A 6,000-nucleotide genomic window follows, 5' to 3' on the forward strand; every position below is an offset into this window, starting at 1 on the left:
TGAAAAAAGAGACACAGAGGCAAATGTAAATAGAGGGAAGATAATGTGAAGGCAGACAGACCCACAGAGAGAATGCCTTGTAAACTTCATTTGCCAAAACAGGCAGTGGGCTGGATTTGGCCCATGGGCTGTAGTTTGCCAACTCCTGACCCAAACTCCTCCCCTTAAGTAAAGAAATGCACATTTCCTCAATTATCCTCCTGAATACAACTCGGTTGAACTCCTCTCCTTGAGCCATCCTCAGATGAAAAGAGCTGCTTCATCCAAGGTCATCCTCCCTTCTAATGGCAACCTACACCCAGCAATTGGTAGATAGGGTGATGAATAAGCCCAACCCCCTGCCTTAACTGGGGACAATTCTAAAAGGCCGTCATTGAAATCCACCGAGTTCTTTGGTGTGACTGCATCACAGCTCAACTTCTCCCTTGGCCCAGTTCTGCCTTCATTTTCCACCTGGTATTTGTCCCAAAGTACCCCCTCAATAAACCTCACGCAGGGTTCCCAGTGCCTAGAACAAGAGTCCCAGAAAGAGAGGGAAAAGAGAAGATAAGAAATGCTTGAAGAAATTACTAATAAGAATATCTCAGAATAAAAGGTGGAAAATCACTACAATGATAAAGTCGAGTAAATACCACAAAAGATGAGAAAGAAAATCTATGTGACACCAACCAAGGGGACTGAAGTTCAGTTCTGGTACAAACCTCCTGGAGTTAGTGCAGACTCAGAAATTATAGTTCCTTTTTCCACAAGACTTTCCTCTCTCCAAATACCAACTATGAGTTTATGGGGTCCCCAGGCCACCTGTACTTATCACTGACTGGTTACAAAGGTGGGGGGTCCACAACCTCCTCAGGCTTGATCTTTTGCTAAAATGATTCACAGGACTCAAGGAACCACTATACTTATAATAATGGTTTTATTATAAAGGATGTAGGTTAGAAGGTCCTAAATGAAGAAATGCATAAGATGAGGTCTGGGGGGGGTGGATCTTGAACACAGAGTTTCTGTGCCCCCTTCCTGTAGAACTGGGGTACATCGGTTCCAGGCACACTGATTCATTCACCAACGAGGATGCTCCAGTGTGCCTGAATCCAGAGTTTTTATTAGGGTTTCAGTAAATGGGGCATGGCTGATTAAATTACTGGCCACAGGATTGAACTCAATCTTCACCTACTCTTCTGCTCCCTGGAGATCAGGCTGCCTCAAAATTCTAACCCTCTAAGGAAATGGTTGGTCTTTCTGGTCACCAGCCCTATCCTGACACCATCGAGGGCTCCACTATTTCCTACCACTCGGAAAATTCCAAGGATTTAAGAAGCTCATGCCAGGAACCTGAGACAAATACCAAATAAATTCTTTATTACTCAATGTCTAATTAGAAATTTAGGATTTTAAAAAAGAGCTGATTACCTACAAAAATACAATCACCCTGAAATCCCACTTCCCATCAACACCACTAGAGAAAAGAAGAATTCTGGGTAGAAGTTTCAAAATGTGGAAAGAAACTAAGACTTTAGAATTGTATGTGTGTTCGAATAATAGATAATTTAAAAAATAGTTCTCTTCCACTTCATCACATGTGTAAATTCATGTAACACCATTGCTATCTTTTTTTAAAATTGAAGTATAGTTGATTTATAATATTGTGCTAGTTTCATATGTACAGCAGAGTGATTCATTTTTATATGTATATTCTTCTCCAGATTCTATTCCTTTATAGATTATAAGATATTGACTATGGTTCCCTGTGCCACACAGTAAATCCTTGTTGTTTATGTTATATATGGTGTGTATATATGTTAATCCCATACTCTTAATTTATCCTTCCTTCCCCACCGCCTTTCCCTTTTCATAACCATAAGTTAGTTTTCTAGAAGTTCCTATTATGGCTCAGCTGAACCTGATGCTATCTCTGTGAGGATGCAGGTTCAATGTCTGGCCTCACTCAGTGGGTTAAGGAACTGGCATTGCTGCAAGCTATGGTGTAGGTCGTGGATGCAGCTTGGATCCAGTGTGGCCATGGCTGTGGCACAGGCTGTAGCTGAAACTCTGATTTGACTTCTAGCCGTGAAACTTCCATATGCTGCAGGTCTGGCCTTAAAATGAAAAAAAAAAAAAAAAAAAAAAAAACAACTTTATTTTCTATGTCTGTGTGTGTTTCTCTTTTTTAAACAAAGTTCATTTGTATTATTTTTTATTTTCCACATATAAGTTGATATCATATATTATTGCCTTTCTCTGACTTATTTCACTTACTATGATAGTCTCTAGGTCCATTCATGTTGCTGCAAATGGCAAAATTTCATTCTTTTTTATGGCTGAGTAGTTAGTATTCCACTTATCTGTCAGTGGATACTTAGGTTGTTTCATGTCTTGGATGTTGTAAATAATAAGGATGCATGTATCTTTTCAAATTAGTGTTTTCATTTTCTGTAGGAGTGGAATTGCTGGGTCATATGGTAGTTTCGTTTTTAGTTTTTTGAGAAACCTCCCTCCTAGTCTCCATAGTGGCTGTATCAATTTACATTCCCACCAACAGTGTAGGAGGGTTCCTTTTCTCCACACCCTCTTGAGCATTTATTATTTGCAGGCTTTTTTTTTTTTCTTTTTTGGACATACTCACAGCATATATAAGTTCCCAGGCCAGGGGTCAAATCTGAGCCAGAGCTGCAGCCTGTACCATAGCTGCAGCAATGCAGTCTCCTTAACCCACTATGCCACAGCAGGAACTCCTATTATTTGTAGACTTTCTGACAATGGCCATTCACAGTGTGAACATCACTGCTGTCTTGATACAGAACTATTTTGTCACCACAAAGATCTCCCTCATGCCATCCTTTTATGGCCATACCCATTCTCTTCCCCTCACATTCCTAATCCCTAGCAAGAACAAATTTGTTCTTCAGCTCTGTAATTTCATCACTTTAAGAATATTATATATATGGAATCATACAACATGTGACTTTTGAAGGGTTTTTTTTCACTATCATGCCCATGAGATCTATCTAAGTTGTCAAGGGCATCAATAGTTCATTCCTTTTCACTGCTGAATGGTATTCCATGGTATGGAAGTACCACTTTCTGGCTATTATAAATAAAGTTGCTACGAACACTTGTGGACATATATTTCCATAACTGAGTACAACTGCTGGGTCATATGGTAAGTGCATGTTTAGCTTTGTAAGAAACTGCTCGACTGCATTCCGGAGTGGCTCTACCATCTTACACACTGACCAGCAAATGTTCAAAAGATCTAGTTTCTTCATATCCTCACTAACTTTTGGTATTGCATTATTTTTTACTTTTGCTACTCTAATAGGTAGGTAATGATATCATGGTATTAATTTAAATTTCCCTAATGACTAGCGATGCTGAACATCTTTTTATGTGCCTATTTGCCACCCACATATTCTCTTTGGTGTAATATCACTTCTTGTCTTTTGACCATTTTCTTTTTTGTCTTTCTAGGGCCATGCCTGTGGCATATGGAAGTTCCCAAGCTAGGGCTCTAATCAGAGCTGCAGATGCTGGCCTATGCCACAGCCACAGCAACACAGGATCCGAGCCATATCTGCAACCTACACCACAGCTCACGGCAACATCAGATCCTTAAACCACAGAACAGAGCCAGGGATTGAGCCCACATCCTCATGGATATTTGTCAGGTTCATTACCACTGAGCTGCAAAGGGAACTCCTTGACCATTTTCTAATTGGATCTAGAATTTTATATCTAGTTAAAACATCATGTATATTAAAGACACAGTAAAGATATTTTTAGATATTTTAGACCTCAATAGATTTACCATAAAACTATTCTCTTTAAAGATACTCTTAGAGAAAGTTTTCCAGTAAAAATAAAAATAAATTCAAGAACACAAGATAAATGGAAATGGGGGATTAATATAATTTAGTAAATTTCATTGTTGAGTAAAACAGTAAGAGCAAAAGAATAAATATGTCCTTGGCAATGCAGAACTCACATTTTTTTTTCTTTTTACAGCCACACCAACAGCATATGAAAGTTCCCAGGCTAGGGGTCAAATCAGAGCTGCAGCTGCCAGTCCAAGCCACAGCCAACACAACACCAGCCACCAAGCCATATCTGTAACCAATGTTCCAGCTTGCAGCAATGCCAGATCCTTAACCCACTGAGCCACAACAGGAACTCTGGAATTCACATTTTTGTTTGTTTGTTTTTGTTTTTGCTTTTTCTTAGGTCTGCACCTCTGGCATATGGAGGTTCCCAGGCTATGGGTCTAATCAGAACCACAGCTGTCAGCCTATGCCACAGCCACATAGTTCATTCCTATGGGATCGGAGCTGCGTCAGCAACCTACACCATAGCTCACAGCAATGCCGGATCTTCAACCCAGTGAACAAGGCCAGAGATCAAACCTGCAATCTCACAGTTCCTAGTTGGATTTATTTCTGCCGCACCATGATGGGAACTCCTAGAATTCACATATTAGAGATGAGGGGGTTGGGATTGGGGAAGAGGCCACAGAAAGATTGTGAACCTGGATGGTGACTCCCCAGGAACAAGGGTTTAGATCATTATTCCCCCAATAGAGGGCTGAACTTTGTTTCATGTTCATGAATGTGCTTGGTGCTGTGTCTAAAGCATGGTGGTCAGCAACTATAAATTCTATTTATGAAAAATGTATAGAAGAGTCTCAACATTGGGGATGTTAGAATAACCAAGTGGGGTTTCAATATGTATGTGACAGTGATAAATTTGCCTTTATTTCAATTATCTAACCCAGCCCATCATTTTCTTGTGAGGTCTGCCCCCAAGGTAGAGTGTTAGTAAAAGATGGAGTTGGGGGAGGAAAGGAAGAGGAATCATCTATTTCAGGCCCATTTAATCAAGGAAAACTTCCTGGAGGCACTAAAAGTTATGATCGGCATTAAAGGTAGAAGGAGAAAAGAGCTGGAAAAGAGATAACATTATAGTGGATGCCAGTTCCCATGTACAAGTACAGATTCTAATTTCCTTCCCAACAGCTTTCTGGGTTCTCCAATACAGTCCCCGCACCAGAACACATGGATGGATGAAGAAGAGCTCGACACTAATTAACTACATTTTCCTGGCAGGTCCAATCTTCCCTTCTGTGAGGCCATTACAGCCAAGTGCTTATTAAAGTTCTGCCTCTAAAAGGATTCCTTTCTATCCCACAGATGCTGGGACGTTTTGTTTGGAGGCTCCCAATAGCTATAATTGCCTGGGAAATGGTTTTGGACAAATGAGGCAAGGAACTCATGCGGAGTGCCCACCTTGGGCTGCAGAAAGTTAGTCTCTATTCATTACTCAGGAGCGACACCCCACTGCTAGATGATGAGGCCATTTGCTGGCCATCTCCACAGCCAGCCCTAGAAGAAGACTGCTTTTCTATAGCAACCTGAGCTCAGTATGTGACACTTCTATCTTCCGTCCTTTATCTTCCCCTTACCTTAGTCTACTCTTTTGAACTGTTCCCTACAAGAAAAGTCGCTAATTGGAAGCTTTCTTTTAAAAGCTATTGTTAAAGGGGAAAGTGGGGGGAATGATATATTAGGGGTTAGGGACTAACAGATATATACTACTATACATAAAATAGATAACCAATAAGGACCTACTGTATAGCACAGGGAACTATACTCAACATCTTGTAATAACCTATAATGGAAAAGAATCTGTGTGTGTGTGTGTGAGTGCATAGCTGAATAATTGTGTTGTACACCTGAAGCATGGTGCTGTAAATTGACTCTACTTCAGTTTTTTTAAGAAGTCCTTGACATAGAGAACAAACTTGTGGTTGCCAAGGGGGAGGGAGGAAGGAGTAGGAGCAACTGCAAGTTTGGGGTTAGTAGATGCAAACGATTACATTTAGAACAGATAAGCAATGAGATCCTACTGTATAGCACAAGGAACTATATCCAGGCTCTTGAGATAGACCATGATGGAAGACAGTATGAGGAAAAGAAAAAAAAATATATATATATATATATGTATAATTGG

The sequence above is a fragment of the Sus scrofa genome, chromosome 15 (genome assembly GCF_000003025.6).
Source record: "Sus scrofa isolate TJ Tabasco breed Duroc chromosome 15, Sscrofa11.1, whole genome shotgun sequence".
Lineage (NCBI taxonomy): Eukaryota > Metazoa > Chordata > Mammalia > Artiodactyla > Suidae > Sus > Sus scrofa.